Here is an 18,900-nt window from a genome sequence, read left to right as displayed (position 1 = left end):
GAAGAGGCAGCAACGTCTGCGTCATGTAAGAAATTTATGTCTGTAAGAGGGAGGAGGGATTCAGAGAGTGAGTGTAAGTCAAGGTGTTTGAGATTTCTGCGAGGGTATGCAAGTTTGTGGAGTGGGGATTGTTTCCCCGGGGAGGAGAGAGAAGAGAATGTAAGTAGGCTGTGATCAGAGAGAGGGAGAGGTGAGTTAGAGAGGTTAGATAGGGAACAGAGGCGGGTGAAGATGAGGTCCAGTGTGTGGCCATCTTTGTGGGTGGGTGTCGAAGACCATTGAGTGAGTCCGAAGGAGAAAGTGAGAGATAGGAACTTAGAGACAGACGAATGGGAAGTGTTAATGGGGATGTTGAAGTCACCCATTATGATAGTGGGGATGTCAGTGGAGAGAAAGTGAAGCAGCCAGGTGGTGAAGTGGTCTAAGAAGGTGGTGGCTTGCCCTGGGGGTCGGTAAACGACGGCCAGTTGGAGGTTGGAGGGGGAATAGATGCACACACAGTGCACCTCAAAAGAGGGGAGTGTAATGGAGGGTGGCAGTGGGATTTGTGTGAAAGCGCAGTGTTCTGATAGGAGAAAACCTACGCCTCCGCCATGTTTGCCGTTGGGGCGGGGGGTGTGGGAAAGGTGAAATCCGCCATATGAAAGTGCAGCTGGGGAGGCTGTGTCAGAGGGGGCGAGCCAGGTTTCAGTGATGGCGAGGAAGGAAAGTTTGTTTGTAATGAAAAGATCGTGGATGAAGGAAAGTTTGTTGCAGACAGAGCGAGTGTTCCATAGAGCTCCTGTTAGAGCAACTTAGGGAGTGGGGATTGGTTGGATGGGTATGAGCTTAGAAGGGTTGCGACAGTTTGTGGAAGGTCGTGGATAGGAAGAAAAAGTAACTGTGGGGATATGGCGAGGAGGACCAGGATTTGGAGAGATATCTCCAGCAGTGATGAGGAGCAGAGAAAGTGTTAGCATGTGGGAGCAAGAGAGAGCATGAGGTGGCTTTCTGTGTTTATAGATCCAGGATTGAATGTTTAGGAATAATTTGGAGGAGGAGGTGAGATGAATGGGGAGGTTGGAGGGAGAGATGAAGAGTTTCTTACTAGGTGTAGGGATTTGAGGGGTTACTAGAAAGTGGAGGACTATAGAGGAAAAAGTGAGAGCTAACAGAAACATAGTTAAAAGAGAGTAAGTGGTCAAAGTGTTGGTTACCTGACTCCTGCCCTGACTAACTGCCTCTGAAATAACTGACACTTATCTCCGAAGCCACTTTGCACAAGAAGACGCGTGCAACCCTTACAGAGCTTCTAAATATATAGGACACATTAAACTATGAGGTGAAGGGCATTGTGGGAGCTGCATATGGCTAAATTAGCAGCTGGTCGTCTCACCAGGAGATGGCTGGGTGATCAAACACAGAGCTAGGACTCTAGTCTCTGCAGTTTAGCACCTCTAAAAATCAGATAAGATCTATAGTGGGGAAGGGACAGACATATGTGGGTATTGAATGGAGTGGGACAGATAAAGCAGAGAAGGTATGCAGAGCATGTACCAGTGAGGTGAATCAGCAAAGCAGAGCATTAGATTACAGCAGACACAGCAAGCAGAGAAGTTATGCAGAGCATGTACCAGTGAGGTTATTCCACTGCGACCTCCACCACTCTTCCAAGGGGCATTGATATTGTCTTTTTATTCCACTGCGACCTCCGCCACTCTTCCAAAGGGCATTGATATTGTCTTTTATTCCACTGTAACCTCCACCACTGTTCTAAGGGCCATTAAAACCGTCTTGTTAAGCTAGTGTGACGTCCACGTCTTTTCCACAGGGCATTGTTATTGTCTTTTTATTCCACTGCGACCTCCACCACTCTGCCAAGGGACATTAAAACCGTCATTGAGTTAAACCACTCTGAATTCCATAGCTCTTTCAAGAGACATCGATATTGTCTTTTTATTTCACTGTAACCTCCACCACTCTTTCAAGGGGCATTGATATTGTCTTTTTATTCCACTGCGACCTCCACCACTCTTCCAAGGGGCATTAAAACCGTCTTGTTAAGCTATTGTGACCTCAACATCTCTTCCACGGGGCATTGATATTGTCTTTTTATTCCACTGTAACCTCCATCACTCTTACAAGGGGCATTGATATTGTATTTTTATTCCACTGCGACCTCCACCACTCTTCCAAGGGGCATTCATATTGTCTTTTTAATCCACTGCGACCTCCACCACTCTTCCAAGGGGCATTAAAACCGTCTTGTTAAGCTACTGTCACCTCCACGTCCCTTCCAAGGGGCATAAAAACGGTCAATTTAAACCACTCTATACTCCACAGCTCTTGCAAGCGGCATTGATATTGTCTTTTTTTCAAATGTAACCTCCAGCACTCTTCCAAGGGGCATTGGTATTGTCTTTTTATTCCACTGCAACTTCCACCTCTCTTTCAAGGGGCATTAAAACCGTATTGTTAAGCTACTGTGACCTCCACGTCTCTTCCAAGGTGCATTAATACCCTCAATTTACACCACTCTGAACTCCACAGCTCTTGCAAGAGGCACTGATATTGCCTTTTTACTCCACTGTAACCTACAGCACTCTTTCAAGGGGCATTGTATATTCTTTTTATTCCACTACGACTTCCAACACTCTCCCAAGGTGCATTAAAAACATCTTGTTTAACTACTGTAACGTCCATGTCTATTCCACGGGGCATTGATATTTTCTTTTTATTCCACTGTATCCTCCACCACTCTTCCAAGGGGTTTTGATATTGTCTTTTTATTCCACTGCGACTTCCACCTCTCTTCTAAAGGGCATTGATATTGTCCTTTTAATCCACTGCGACCTCCACCACTCTTCCAAGAGGCATTAAAACAGTCTTGTTAAGCTACTGTGACCTCCACATCTCTTCCAAGGGGCATTAAAACCGTCTGGTTAAACTACTCTGAACTCCACAGCTCTTCCAAGGGGCATTGATATTGTCTTTTTATTCAACTGTAACCTCCACCATTCTTCCAAGGGGTATTGATATTGTCTTTTTAATGCACTGCGACCTCCACCACTCTTCCAAGGGGCATTTAAACCATCTGGTTAAACCACTCTGAACTCCATAGCTCTTTCAAGAGGCATTGATATTGTCTTTTTATTTCATTGTAACCTCCACCAATCTTTCAAGGGGCATTGATATTGTCTTTTTATTCCACTGCGACCTCCACCACTCTTCCAAGGGGCAATAAAACTGTCTTGTTAAGCTACTGTGACCGTGTCTTCCACGGGCATTGATATTATCTTTTTAATCCACTGTGACCTCCACCACTTTTCTAAGGGGCATTAAAACCGTCTGGTTAAACCACTGTGAACTCCACAGCTTTTCGAAGGGGCATTGGTATTGTCTTTTTATTCCACTCTAACCTCCACCACTCTTTCAAGGGGCATTGACATTGTCTTTTTATTCCACTGCGACCTCCATCATTCCTCCAAGGGGCATTGATATTGTCTTTTTATTCCACTGCCACCTCCACCACTCTTCCAAGGGGCATTGATATTGTCTTCTTAATCCACTGCGACCCCCACCACTTTTCCAAGGGGCATTAAAAACGTCTTTTTAAGCTACTGTGACCTCCACGTCACTTCCAATGGGCATTAAACCGTCTGGTTAAACCACTTTGAACTCCACAGCTCTTCCAAGGGGCATTGGTATTGTCTTTTTATTCCACTCTAACCTCCACGGCTCTTCCAAGGGGCGTTGACATTTCCTTTTTATTCCACTGCGACCTCCACCATTCTTCCAAGGGGCATTAAAACTGTCTAGTTAAGCTACAGTGACCTCCACATCTCTTCCACGGGGCATTGATATTGTCTTTAAATTCCACTTTAACCTCCACCACTCTACCAATGGGCATTGATATTGTATTTTTAATCCACTGCGACCTCCACCACTCTTCCAATGGGCATTAAAACCATCTTGTTAAGATACTGTGACCTCCAAGTCTCTTTCACGGGGAATTGATATTGTATTTTTATTCCACTGCGACCTCCACCACTCTTCCAAGGGGCATTTATATTGTCTTCTTAATCAACTGCGACCTCCACAACTCTTCAAAGGGGCATTAAAACCGTCTTATTAAACTACTTTGACATCCACGTCAATTCCACGGGGCATTGATATTGTCATTTTATTCCATTGTAACCTCCACCATTCTTCCAAGGGGTATTGATAATGTCTTTTTAATGCACTGCGACCTCCACCACTCTTCCAAGGGGCATTAAAACCATCTGGTTAAAACACTCTGAACTCCATAGCTCTTTCAAGAGGCATTGATATTGTCTTTTTATTTCACTGTAACCTCCACCACTCTTTCAAGGGGCATTGATATTGTCTTTTTATTCCACTGCTACCTCCACCACTCTTCCAAGAGGCATTAAAAACATCTTATTAAGCTACTATGACCTCCACGTCTCTTCCAAGGGGCATTAAAACCGTCTGGTTAAACCACTCTGAATTCCACAGCTCATCAAAGGGGCATTGATATTGTCTTTTTATTCCGCTATTATTATTATTATTATTATTATTTATTATTATAGCGCCATTTATTCCATGGCGCTTTACATGTGATAGGGATATACATAACAAAAGCATTTACATAATCTTAACAAAACGAGTCAGCGACTGGTACAGGAGGAGCGAGAACCCTGCCCGTGAGGGCTCACATTCTAGAAGGGATGGGTGAGGATACATTAGGTGAGGGTACAGCTGGTCGTGCAGTGGTGGTTACTGCAGGTTGTTGGCTTTTCAGAAGAGGTGGGTCTTCAGGTTTCTTTTGAAGGTTTCCATGGTCGGCGAGAGTCTGATGTGTTGGGGTAGAGAGTGCCAGAGTAGGGGGGATGCATGGGAGAAATCTTTTATACGATTGTGGGAGGAGGAGATAAGAGGGGAGTAGAGAAGGAGATCTTGTGAGGATCGGAGGTTGCGTGCAGGTAAGTATCGGGAAACTTGGTCACAGATGTATTGGGGAGACAGGTTGTGGATGGCTTTGTATGCCATGGTTAGAGTTTTGAACTGGATTCTCTGGGCAATGGGGAGCCAGTGAAGAGATTGACAGAGAGGAGAGGCCGGGGAATAGCGGGGGGACAGGTGAATTAGTCGAGCAGCAGAGTTTAGGATAGATTGGAGAGGCACAAGAGTGTTGTAAAGGAGGCCACGGATCAGGAGGTTGCAGTAGTCGAGGCGGGATATGATGAGGGCAAGCACTAGTGTTTTTGCAGAGTCTTTGCTGAGGAATGCACAGATCCGGGAGATGTTTTAGAGTTGGAGTCGGCAGGAAGTGGAAAGGGCTTGGATTTGTGGCTTGAAGGAGAGATCAGAGTCCAGGGTTACTCCAAGGCAGCGAGCTTGTGGGACTGGGGAGAGTGAACAGCCATTGACGTTGATGGCTAGGTCAGATTGGGGATGTTAATGAGAGGGTGGAAAGATGATGAACTCTGTTTTATCCATGTTGAGTTTTAGAAATCTGTCAGAGAAGAAGGATGACATGGCGGACAGACATTGTGGGATTTTGGTAAGTAGGGAGGAGATATTGGGTCCAGAGAGGTAGATCTGTGTGTCATCAGCATAGGGGTGATACAGAAAACCGTGAGACTCTATGAGCTGTCCCAGGCCAAAGGTGTAGATGGAGAAGAGCAGAGGTCCTAGAACTGAACCTTGGGGGACACCGACAGATAGGGGGCGAGATGAGGAGGTGGTGCGTAAGTGGGAGACGCTGAATGTCCTGTCTGTTAAGTATGAGGAGATCCAAGATAGAGCCAAGTCCGTGATGCCAAGAGATGAGAGAATCTGGAGTAAGAGGGAATGGTCCACTGTGTCAAAGGCAGATGACAGGTCCAGAAGGAGGAGGATGGAGTAATGTCGCTTGGATTTGGCATGTAGTAGGTCGTTGGTGACTTTGGTCAGTTCAAGGTGGGCATGTTGTTCTAGTAGTTTTGGGACAAAGGGGAGGAGTGATATGGGGCGGTAGCTAGTCAGAGAGGAAGGTTCAAGGGAGGGCTTTTTGAGGATGGGTGTGATTGCGGCATGTTTGAAACATGAGGGGAAGACACCGGTTGTTAGTGACAGATTGAAGAGGTGGGTTAGGGTTGGGATGAAGACTGTGGTAAGGTTAGTGATGGGGTGGGATGGGATTGGGTCAAGTTTGCAGGTGGTGAGGTGTGATTTGGAGAGGAAAGAGGAGACTTGACCTTGAGTGTAAGTCAAGGTGTTTGAGATTTCTGCGAGGGTATGCAAGTATGTGGAGTGGGGATTGTTGCCCCGGGGAGGAGAGAGAAGAGAATGTAAGTAGGCTGTGATCAGAGAGAGGGAGAGGTGAGTTAGAGAGGTTAGATAGGGAACAGAGGCGGGTGAAGATGAGGTCCAGTATGTGGCCATCTTTGTGGGTGGGTGTCGAAGACCATTGAGTGAGTCCGAAGGAGGAAGTGAGAGATAGGAACTTAGAGACAGACGAGTGGGAAGTGTTAATGGGGATGTTGTCAGAGGGGGTGAGCCAGGTTTCAGTGATGGCGAGGAAGGAAAATTTGTTTGTAATGAAAAGATCGTGGATGAAGGAAAGTTTGTTGCAGACAGAGCGAGCGTTCCATAGAGCTCCTGTTAGAGCAACTAAGGGAGTGGGGATTGGTTGGATGGGTATGAGCTTAGAAGGGTTGCGACAGTTTGTGGAAGGTCGTGGATAGGAGTAAGAAGTAACTGTGGGGATATGGTGAGGAGGACCAGGATTTGGAGAGATATCTCCAGCAGTGAGGAGCAGAGAAAGTGTTAGCAGGTAGGAGCAAGAGAGAGCATGAGGTGGCTGTCTGTGTTTGGAGATCCAGGATTGAATGTTTAGGAATAATTTGGAGGAGGAGGTGAGATGAATGGGGAGGATGGAGGGAGAGGTGAAGAGTTTCTTACTAGGTGTAGGGATTTGAGGGGTTACTAGAAAGTGGAGGACTATAGAGGAAAAAGTGAGAGCTAACAGAAACATAGTTAAAGGAGAGTAAGTGGTCAAAGTGTTGGTTACCTAACTCCTGCCCTGACTAACTGCCTTTGAAATAACTGCCACTTATCTCCGAAGCCACTTTGCACACGAAGACGCGTGCACCCCTTACAGAGCTTCTAAATATATAGGGCACATTAAACTATCAGGTGAAGGGCATTGTGGGAGCTACATATGGCTAAATTAGCAGCTGGTCGTCTCACCAGGAGATGGCTGGGTGATGAAACACAGAGCTAGGACTCTAGTCCCTGCAGTTTAGCACCTCTAAATATCAGATATGATCTATAGTGGGGAAGGGACAGACATATGTGGGTATTGAATGGAGTGGGACAGATAAAGCAGAGAAGTTATGCAGAGCATGTACTAGTGAGGTGAATCAGCAAAGCAGAGCATTAGATTATAGCAGACCCAGCAAGCAGAGAAGTTATGCAGAGCATGTACCAGTGAGGTGAATCAGCAAAGCAGAGCATTAGATTACAGCAGACACAGCAAGCAGAGAAGTTATGCAGAGCATGTACCAGTGAGGTTATTCCACTGAGACCTCCACCACTCTTCCGAGGGGCATTGATATTGTCTTTTTATTCCACTGTGACCTCCACTTCTCTTCCACAGGGCATTGTTATTGTCTTTTTTTTCCACTGCGACCTCCACCACTCTGCCAAGGGGCATTAAAAGCGTCTTGTTAAGCTACTGTGACCTCCACTTCTCTTCCACAGGGCATTGTTATTGTCTTTTTATTCCACTGCGACCTCCACCACTCTGCCAAGGGGCATTAAAAGCGTCTTGTTAAGCTACTGTGATGTCCACTGTTACCTCCACCACTCTTCCAAGGGGCATTGATATTGTCCTTTTATTCCACTGCGACCTCCACCACTCTTCCAAGGTTCATTGATATTGTCTTTTTAATCCACTGCGACCTCCACCACTCTTCCATGGGGCATTAAAACCGTCTTGTTAAGCTACTGTGACCTCCACGTCTCTTCCAAGGGGCACTAAAACCGTTTGGTTAAACCACTCTGTACTCCACAGCTCTTCCAAAGGGCATTGATATTGTCTTTTTATTTCACTGCAACTTCCACCACTCTTTCAAGGGGCATTGATATTGTATTTTTATTCCACTGTGACCTCCACCACTCTTCCAGGGGGCATTAAAACCGTCTTGTTAAGCTACTGTGACCTCCACGTCTCTTCCAAGGGGCATTAAAACCATCTGGTTAAACCGCTCTGAGCTCCACAGCTCTTCCAAGGGGCATTAACAATGTCTTTTTATTCCATTGTAACCTTCTGCACTCTTCCAAGTGCATTGATATTGTCTTTTTATTCCTCTGCGACGTCCATGACTCTTCCAAGGGGCATTAAAACCATCTTGTTAAGCTACTGTGACCTCCAAGTTTCTTACACAGGGCATTGATATTGTCTTTTTATTCCACTGGGACCTTCACCACTCTTCAAATTGGCATTGATATTGTCTTTTTATTCCACTGCGACCTCCGCCACTCTGCCAAGGGGCATTAAAAGCGTCTTGTTAAGCTACTGTGACCTCCACTTCTCTTCCACAGGGCATTGTTATTGTCTTTTTATTCCACTGCGACCTCCACCACTCTGCCAAGGGGCATTAAAAGCGTCTTGTTAAGCTACTGTGATGTCCACTGTTACCTCCACCACTCTTCCAAGGGGCATTGATATTGTCCTTTTATTCGACTGCGACCTCCACCACTCTTCCAAGGTTCATTGATATTGTCTTTTTAATGCACTGCGACCTCCACCACTCTTCCATGGGGCATTAAAACCGTCTTGTTAAGCTACTGTGACCTCCATGTCTCTTCCAAGGGGCACTAAAACCGTTTGGATAAACCACTCTGTACTCCACAGCTCTTCCAAAGGGCATTGATATTGTCTTTTTATTTCACTGCAACTTCCACCACTCTTTCAAGGGGCATTGATATTGTATTTTTATTCCACTGTGACCTCCACCACTCTTCCAGGGGACATTAAAACCGTCTTGTTAAGCTACTGTGACCTCCACGTCTCTTCCAAGGGGCATTAAAACCATCTGGTTAAACCGCTCTGAGCTCCACAGCTCTTCCAAGGGGCATTAACAATGTCTTTTTATTCCATTGTAACCTTCTGCACTCTTCCAAGTGCATTGATATTGTCTTTTTATTCCTCTGCGACGTCCATGACTCTTCCAAGGGGCATTAAAACCATCTTGTTAAGCTACTGTGACCTCCAAGTTTCTTACACAGGGCATTGATATTGTCTTTTTATTCCACTGGGACCTTCACCACTCTTCAAATTGGCATTGATATTGTCTTTTTATTCCACTGCGACCTCCACCACTCTTCCAAGGGGCATTAAAACCGTATTGTTAAGCTACTGTGACCTCCACGTCTCTTCCAAGGTGCATTAAAACCGTCAATTTAAACCACTCTGAACTCCACAGCTCTTGCAAGAGGCTTTGATATTGTCTTTTTACTCCACTGTAACCTACAGCACTCTATCAAGGAGCATTGATATTGTCTTTTCATTCCACTACGACTTCCACCACTCTCCCAAGGTGCATTAAAAACACCTTGTTTAGCTACTGTAACGTACATGTCTATTCCACGGGGTATTGATATTGTCATTTTATTCCACTGCGATTACCACCTCTCTTCTAAGGGGCAATGATATTGTCTTTTTAATCCACTGCGACCTCCACCACTCTTCCAAGAGACATTAAAACAGTCTTGTTAAGCTAATGTGACCTCCACATCTCTTCCACGAGGCATTGATATTGTCTTTTTATTCCACTGCAACCTCCATATCTCTTCCAAGTGGAATTGATATTGTCTTTTTATTCCACTGCGACCTCCACCACTCTTCTAAGGGGCATTGATATTGTCTTTTTAATCCACTGTGACCTCCACCACTCTTCCAAGGGGCATTAAAACTGTTTTGATAAGCTACTTTGACCTCCACGTCTCTTCCAAGGGGCAATATAACCGTCTGGTTAAACCACTCTGAACTCCACAGCTCTTCCAAGAGGCATTGATATGTTCTTTTTATTCGACTGTAACCTCCACCCCTCTTCCAAGGGTCATTAAAACCGTAGTGTTAAGCTACTGTGTCCTCCACTTCTCTTCCAAGGGGCATTAAAACCGTCAAATTAAAGCACTCTGAACTCCACAGCTCTTGCAAGAGGCATTGATATTGTCTTTTTATTCCACTGTAACCTCCATCACTCTTCCAAGGGGCATTGATTTTGTCTTTTTAATCCGCTGCGACCTCCATCTCTCTTTGAAAAAGCATTAAAAACATCTTTTTTAGCTACTGTGACCTCCACATCTATTCCACGGTGCCTTAAAACCTTCTCGTTAAACTACTGTGAACTCCACAGCTCTTCCAAGGGGCATTGATATTGTCTTTTTATTCCACTGTAACCTCCACCACTCATCCAAGGGGCATTGATATTGTCTTTTTATTTTACTGCGACCTCCACCACTTTTCCAAGGGGCATTAATATTGTATTTTTATTCCACTGCGACCTCCACCACTCTTCCAAGGGTCATTGATATTGTCTTTTTATTCCACTGTAACCTCCACCACTCTTCCAAGGGGCATTGATATTGTCTTTTTATTCCACTGTGACCTCCACCTCTCTTCCAAGGGGCATTAAAACCATCTTGTTAAGCAACTGTGACCTCCAAGTCTCTTCCACGAGGCATTGATATTGTCTTTTTATTCCCCTGCGACCTCCATATCTCTTCCAAGTGGAATTGATATTGTCTTTTTATTCCACTGCGACCTCCACGACTCTTCTAAGGGGCATTGATATTGTCTTTTTAATCCACTGTGACCTCCACCACTCTTCCAAGGGGCATTAAAACAGTTTTGATAAGCTACTGTGACCTCCACGTCTCTTCCAAGCGGCATTAAAACCGTCTTATTAAAAAAATCTGAACTCCACAGCTCTTCCAAGAGGTATTGATATTGTCTTTTTATTCGACTGTAACCTCCACCCCTCTTCCAAGGGGCATTAAAACCGTCTTGTTAAGCTACTGTGTCCTCCACGTCTCTTCCAAGGGGCATTAAAACCGTCAAATTAAAGCACTCTGAAATCCACAGCTCTTGCAAGAGGCATTGATATTGTCTTTTTATTCCACTGCGACCTCCACCACTCTTCCAAGGGGCATTAAAACCATCTTGTTAAGCTATTGTGACCTCCACATCTCTTCCATGGGAAATTGATATTGTCTTTTTATATAACTGTAACCTCCACCACTGTTCCAAGGGGCATTGATATTGTCTTTTTATTCCACTGTAACCTCCATCACTTCTCCAAGGGGCATTGATATTGTCTTTTTATTTAACTGTAACTTCCACCACTCTTCCAAGGGGCATTGATATTGTCTTTTTATTCCACTGCAACCTCCACCACTCTTACAAGGGGCATTAATATTATCTTTTTAATCCACTGCGACCTCCACCACTCTTCAATGGGGCATTAAAACCGTCTTGTTAAGCTACTGTCACCTCCACGTCCTTTCCAAGGGGCATTAAAACCGTCAATATAAACCACTCTGAACTTCACAGCTCTTGCAAGGGGCATTGATATGGTCTTTTTATTCCAATATAACCTCCAGCACTCTTCCAAGTGGCATTGATATTGTCTTTTTATTCCACTGCAACTTCCACCTCTCTTCCAAGGGGCATTAAAACCGTCTTGTTAAGCTACTGTGACATCCACGTCTCTTTCACGGGGCATTGATATTGTCTTTTTATTCCACTGGGACCTTCACCACTCTTCCAATTGGCATTGATATTGTCTTTTTATTCCACTGCGACCTCCACCACTCTTCCAAGGGGCATTAAAACCGTATTGTTAAGCTACTGTGACCTCCACGTCTCTTCCAAGGTGCATTAAAACCGTCAATTTAAAGCACTCTGAACTCCACAGCTCTTGCAAGAGGCTTTGATATTGTCTTTTTACTCCACTGTAGCCTACAGCACTCTATCAAGGAGCATTGATATTGTCTTTTCATTCCACTACGACTTCCACCACTCTCCCAAGGTGCATTAAAAACACCTTGTTTAGCTACTGTAACGTCCATGTCTATTCCACGGGGTATTGATATTGTCATTTTAATCCACTGCGATTACCACCTCTCTTCTAAGGGGCATTGATATTGTCTTTTTAATCCACTGCGACCTCCACCACTCTTCCAAGAGACATTAAAACAGTCTTGTTAAGCTAATGTGACCTCCACATCTCTTCCACGAGGCATTGATATTGTCTTTTTATTCCACTGCAACCTCCATATCTCTTCCAAGTGGAATTGATATTGTCTTTTTATTCCACTGCGACCTCCACCACTCTTCTAAGGGGCATTGATATTGTCTTTTTAATCAACTGTGACCTCCACCACTCTTCCAATGGGCATTAAAACTGTTTTGATAAGCTACTTTGACCTCCACGTCTCTTCCAAGGGGCAATATAACCGTCTGGTTAAACCACTCTGAACTCCACAGCTCTTCCAAGAGGCATTGATATTTTCTTTTTATTCGACTGTAACCTCCACCCCTCTTCCAAGGGGCATTAAAACCGTCTTGTTAAGCTACTGTGTCCTCCACTTCTCTTCCAAGGGGCATTAAAACCGTCAAATTAAAGCACTCTGAACTCCACAGCTCTTGCAAGAGGCATTGATATTGTCTTTTTATTCCACTGTAACCTCCACAGCTCTTCCAAGGGGCATGGATTTTGTCTTTTTAATCCACTGTGACCTCCACCACTCTTCCAAGGGGCATTAAAACCGTCTTGTTAAGCTATTGTGACCTCCACATCTCTTCCACGGGGCATTGATATTGTCTTTTATTTAACTGTAACCTCCACCACTGTTCCAAGGGGCATTGATATTGTCTTTTTATTCCACTGTAACCTCCATCACTCTTCCAAGGGGTATTTATATTGTCTTTTTATTCAACTGTAACCTCCACCACTCTTCCAAGGTGCATTGATATTGTCTTTTTATTCCACTGCGACCTCCACCACTCTTCCAAGGGGCATTCATATTATCTTTTTAAACCACTGCGACCTCAACCACTCTTCAATGGGGCATTAAAACCATCTTGTTAAGCTACTGTCACCTCCACGTCCCTTCCAAGGGGCATTAAAACCGTCAATATAAACCACTCTGAACTTCAACGCTCTTGCAAGGGGCATTGATATGGTCTTTTTATTCCCATATAACCTCCAGCACTCTTCCAAGTGGCATTGATATTGTCTTTTTATTCCACTGCAACTTCCACCTCTCTTCCAAGAGGCATTAAAACCGTCTTGTTAATTTACTGTGACATCCACGTTTCTTTCACGGGGCATTGATATTGTCTTTTTATTCCACTGTAACCTCCACAACTCTTACAAGGGGCATTGATATTGTCTTTTTATTCCACTGGGACCTTCACCACTCTTCCAAGTGGCATTGATATTGTCTTTTTAATCCACTGCGACCTCCACCACTCTTCCAAGGGGCATTAAAACCGTATTGTTAAGCTACTGTGACCTCCACATCTCTTCCAAGGTGCATTAAAACCGTCAATTTAAACCACTCTGAACTCCACAGCTCTTGCAAGAGGCATTGATATTGTCTTTTTACTCCACTGTAACCTACAGCACTCTTTCAAGTGGCATTGATATTGTCTTTTCATTCCACTACGACTTCCACCACTCTACCAAGGTGCATTAAAAACACCTTGTTTAGCTACTGTAAAGTCCATGTCTATTCCACGGGACATTGATATTGTCTTTTTATTACACTGTATCCTCCACCACTCTTCCAAGGGGTATTGATATTGTCTTTTTATTCCACTGCGATTACCACCTCTCTTCTAAGGGGCATTGATATTGTCTCTTTAATCCACTGCGACCTCCACCACTCTTCCAAGAGGCATTAAAACAGTCTTGTTAAGCTAATGTGACCTCCACATCTCTTCCAAGGGGCATTAAAACCGTCTGGTTAAACCACTCTGAACTCCACAGCTCTTCCAAGGGGCATTGATATTGTCTTTTTATTCCACTGTAACCTCCACCATTCTTCCAAGGGGTATTGTTATTGTCTTTTTAATGCACTGCGACCTCCACCAATCTTCCAAGAGGCACTAATATTGTCTTTTTATTCCACTGCGACCTCCACCACTCTTCCAAGGGTCAGTGATATTGTCTTTTTATTCCACTGTAACCTCCACCACTCTTCCAAGGGGCAATGATATTGTCTTTTTATTCCACTGCGACCTTCACATCTTTTCCAAGGGGAATTGATATTGTCTTTTTATTCCACTGTGACCTCCACCACTCTTCTAAGGGGCATTGATATTGTCTTTTTAATCCACTGCGACCTCCACCACTCTTCCAAGGGGCATTAAAACAGTATTGATAAGCTACTCTGACCACCACGTCTCTTCCAAGGGGCATTAAACCGTCTGGTTAAACCACTCTGTACTCCACAGCTCTTCCAAGAGGCATTGATATTGTCTTTTTATTCGATTGTATCCTCCACCACTCTTCCAAGTGCATTGATATTGTCTTTTTATTCCTCTGCGATGTCCACGACTCTTCCAAGGGGCATTAAAACCGTCTTGTTAAGCTACTGTGACCTCCAAGTTTCTTACACAGGGCGTTGATATTGTCTTTTTATTCCACTGTAACCTCCACCACTCTTCCAAGGGGCATTGATATTGTCTTTTTATTCCACTGTTACCTCCACCAATCTTCCAAGGGGCATTGATATTGTCTTTTTATTCCACTGCGACCTCCACCACTCTTCTAAAGGGCATTGATATTGTCTTTTAAATCCACAACGATCTCCACCACTCTTCCAAGGGCCATTTAAACAGTCTTGTTAAGCTACTGTGACCTCCTCTTTTTTTCCAAAGGGCATTAAAACCGTCTGTTTAAACACCCTGAACTCCACAGCTCTTACAAGAGGCATTGATATTGTCTTTTTATTCGACTGTAACATCCACCACTCTTTCAAGCGGCATTGATACTGTCTTTTTATTCCACTGCGAACTCCACCACTCTTCCAAGGGGCATTGATATTGTCTTTTTAATCAACTGCGACCTCCACCTCTCTTCCAAGGGGCATTAAAACCGTCTTGTGAAGCTACTTTGACCTCCACGTCCCTTCCACGGGGCATTGATATTGTCTTTTTATTCCACTGCGACCTCCACCACTCTTCCAAGGGGCATTGCTATTGTCTTTTTAATCCACTGCGACCTCCACCACTCTTCCAAGGGACATTGATATTGTCTTTTTATTCCACTGCGACCTTCACTCTTCTTCCAAGGAACATTGATATTGTCTTTTTTTTCCACTGTAACTTCCACCACTCTTCTAAGGGGCATTGATATTGGCTTTTTAATCCACTGTGACCTCCACCACTCTTCCATGGGGCATTAAAACTGTTTTGATAAGCTACTTTGACCTCCACGTCTCTTCCAAGGGGCATTATAACCGTCTTGTTAAACCACTCTGAACTCCACAGCTCTTCCAAGAGGCATTGATATTTTCTTTTTATTCGACTGTAACCTCCACCCCTCTTCCAAGGGGCATTAAAACCGTCTTGTTAAGCTACTGTGTCCTCCACTTCTCTTCCAAGGGGCATTAAAACCGTCAAATTAAAGCACTCTGAACTCCACAGCTCTTGCAAGAGGCATTGATATTGTCTTTTTATTCCACTGTAACCTCCACCACTCTTCCAAGGGGCATTGATTTTGTCTTTTTAATCCACTGTGACCTCTACCACCCTTCCAAGAGGCATTAAAACCGTCTTGTTAAACTATTGTGACCTCCACATCTCTTCCACAGGGCATTGATATTGTCTTTTTATTTAACTGTAACCTCCACCACTCTTCCAAGGTGCATTGATATTGTCTTTTTATTCCACTGCAACCTCCACCACTCTTCCAAGGGGCATTCATATTATCTTTTTAAACCACTGCGACCTCCACCACTCTTCAATGGGGCATTAAAACCGTCTTGTTAAGCTACTGTCACCTCCACGTCCCTTCCAAGGGGCATTAAAACCGTCAATATAAACCACTCTGAACTTCAACGCTCTTGCAAGGGGCATTGATATGGTCTTTTTATTCCAATATAACCTCCAGCACTCTTCCAAGTGGCATTGATATTGTCTTTTTATTCCACTGCAACTTCCACCTCTCTTCCAAGGGGCATTAAAACCGTCTTGTTAAGCTACTGTGACATCCACGTCTCTTTCACGGGGCATTGATATTGTCTTTTTATTCCACTGTAACCTCCACCACTCTTCCAAGGGGCATTGATATTGTCTTTTTATTCCACTTGGACCTTCACCACTCTTCCAAGTGGCATTGATATTGTCTTTTTAATCCACTGCGACCTCCACCACTCTTCCAAGGGGCATAAAAACCGTATTTTTAAGCTACTGTGACCTCCACATCTCTTCCAACATGCATTAAAACCGTCAATTTAAACCACTCTGAACTCCACAGCTCTTGCAAGAGGCATTGATATTGTCTTTTTACTCCACTGTAACCTACAGCACTCTTTCAAGGGGCATTGATATTGTCTTTTCATTCCACTACGACTTCCACCACTCTACCAAGGTGCATTAAAAACACCTTGTTTAGCTACTGTAACGTCCATGTCTATTCCACGGGGCATTGATATTGTCTTTTTATTCCACTGTATCCTCCACCACTCTTCCAAGGGGTATTGATATTGTCTTTTTATTCCACTGCGATTACCACCTCTCTTCTAAGGGGCATTGATATTGTCTTTTTAATCCACTGCGACCTCCACCACTCTTCCAAGAGGCATTAAAACTGTCTTGTTAAGCTAAAGTGACCTCCACATCTCTTCCAAGGGGCATTAAAACCGTCTGGTTAAGCCACTCTGAACTCCACAGCTCTTCCAAGGGGCATTGATATTGTCTTTTTATTCCACTGTAACCTCCACCATTCTTCCAAGGGGTATTGTTATTGTCTTTTTAATGCACTGCGACCTCCACCACTCTTCCAAGGGGCATTAATATTGTCTTTTTATTCCACTGCGATCTCCACCACTCTTCCAAGGGTCAGTGATATTGTCTTTTTATTCCACTGTAACCTCCACCACTCTTCCAAGGGGCATTGATATTGTCTTTTTATTCCACTGCGACCTTCACATCTCTTACAAGGGAATTGATATTGTCTTTTTATTCCACTGTGACCTCCACCACTCTTCTAAGTTGCATTGATATTGTCTTTTTAAACCACTGCGACCTCCACCACTCTTCCAAGGGGCATTAAAACAGTATTGATAAGCTACTGTGACCACCACGTCTCTTCCAAGGGGCATTAAACCATCTGGTTAAACCACTCTGTACTCCACAGCTCTTCCAAGAGGCATTGATATTGTCTTTTTATTCGATTGTATCCTCCACCACTCTTCCAAGTGCATTGATATTGTCTTTTTATTCTTCTGCGATGTCCACGACTCTTCCAAGGGGCATTAAAACCGTCTTGTTAATCTACTGTGACCTCCAAGTTTCTTACACAGGGCGTTGATATTGTCTTTTTATTCCACTGTAACCTCCACCACTCTTCCAAGGGGCATTGATATTGTCTTTCTTTTTTCCACTGTTACCTCCACCAATCTTCCAAGGGGCATTGATATTGTCTTTTTATTCCACTGCAACCTCCACCACTCTTCTAAAGGGCATTGATATTGTCTTTTAAATCCACAACGATCTCCACCACTCTTCCAAGGGCCATTAAAACAGACTTGTTAAGCTACTGTGACCTCCTCGTTTCTTCCAAAGGGCATTAAAACCGTCTGTTTAAACACCCTGAACTTCACAGCTCTTACAAGATTCATTGATATTGTCTTTTTATTCGACTGTAACATCTACCACTCTTCCAAGCGGCATTGATATTGTCATTTTATTCCACTGCGACCTCCACCACTCTTCCAAGGGGCATTGATATTGTCTTTTTAATCAACTGCGACCTCCTCCTCTCTTCCAAGGGGCATTAAAACCGTCTTGTGAAGCTACTTTGACCTCCACGTCCCTTCCACGGGGCATTGATATTGTCTTTTTATTCCACTGCGACCTCCACCACTCTTCCAAGGGACATTGGTATTGTCTTTTTAATCCACTGCGACCTCCACCACTCTTCCAAGGGACATTGATATTGTCTTTTTATTCCACTGCGACCTTCACTCTTCTTCCAAGGAACATTGATATTGTCTTTTTTTTCCACTGTAACCTCCACCACTCTTTTAAGGGGCATTGATATTTTCTTTTTATTCCACTGCGACCTCCACCATTCTTCCAAGGGGCATCGATAATGTTTTTTTTAATCCACTGCGACCTCCACCACTCTTCCAAGGGGCATCGATAATGTCTTTTTAATCCACTGCGACCTCCACCATTCTTCCGAGGGGTATTGTTATTGTCTTTTTAATGCACTGCGACCTCCACCACTCTTCCAAGGGGCATTAGTATTGTCTTTTTATTCCACTGCGATCTCCACCACTCTTCCAAGGGTCAGTGATATTGTCTTTTTATTCCACTGCGACCTTCACATCTCTTCCAAGGGGAATTGATGTTGTCTTTTTAATCAACTGCGACCTCCTCCTCTCTTCCAAGGGGCATTAAAACCGTCTTGTGAAGCTACTTTGACCTCCACGTCCCTTCCACGGGGCATTGATATTGTCTTTTTATTCCACTGCGACCTCCACCACTCTTCCAAGGGGCATTGGTATTGTCTTTTATTTTAAATCCACTGCGACCTCCACCACTCTTCCAAGGGACATTGATATTGTCTTTTTATTCCACTGCGACCTTCACTCTTCTTCCAAGGAACATTGATATTTTCTTTTTAT

The sequence above is a fragment of the Phyllobates terribilis genome, unplaced genomic scaffold (assembly GCF_046119375.1).
Source record: "Phyllobates terribilis strain yellow unplaced genomic scaffold, ASM4611937v1 Scaffold_39__1_contigs__length_11870865, whole genome shotgun sequence".
Taxonomy (NCBI): Eukaryota; Metazoa; Chordata; class Amphibia; order Anura; family Dendrobatidae; genus Phyllobates; species Phyllobates terribilis.
Note: the sequence above shows the minus strand (reverse complement) of the source record.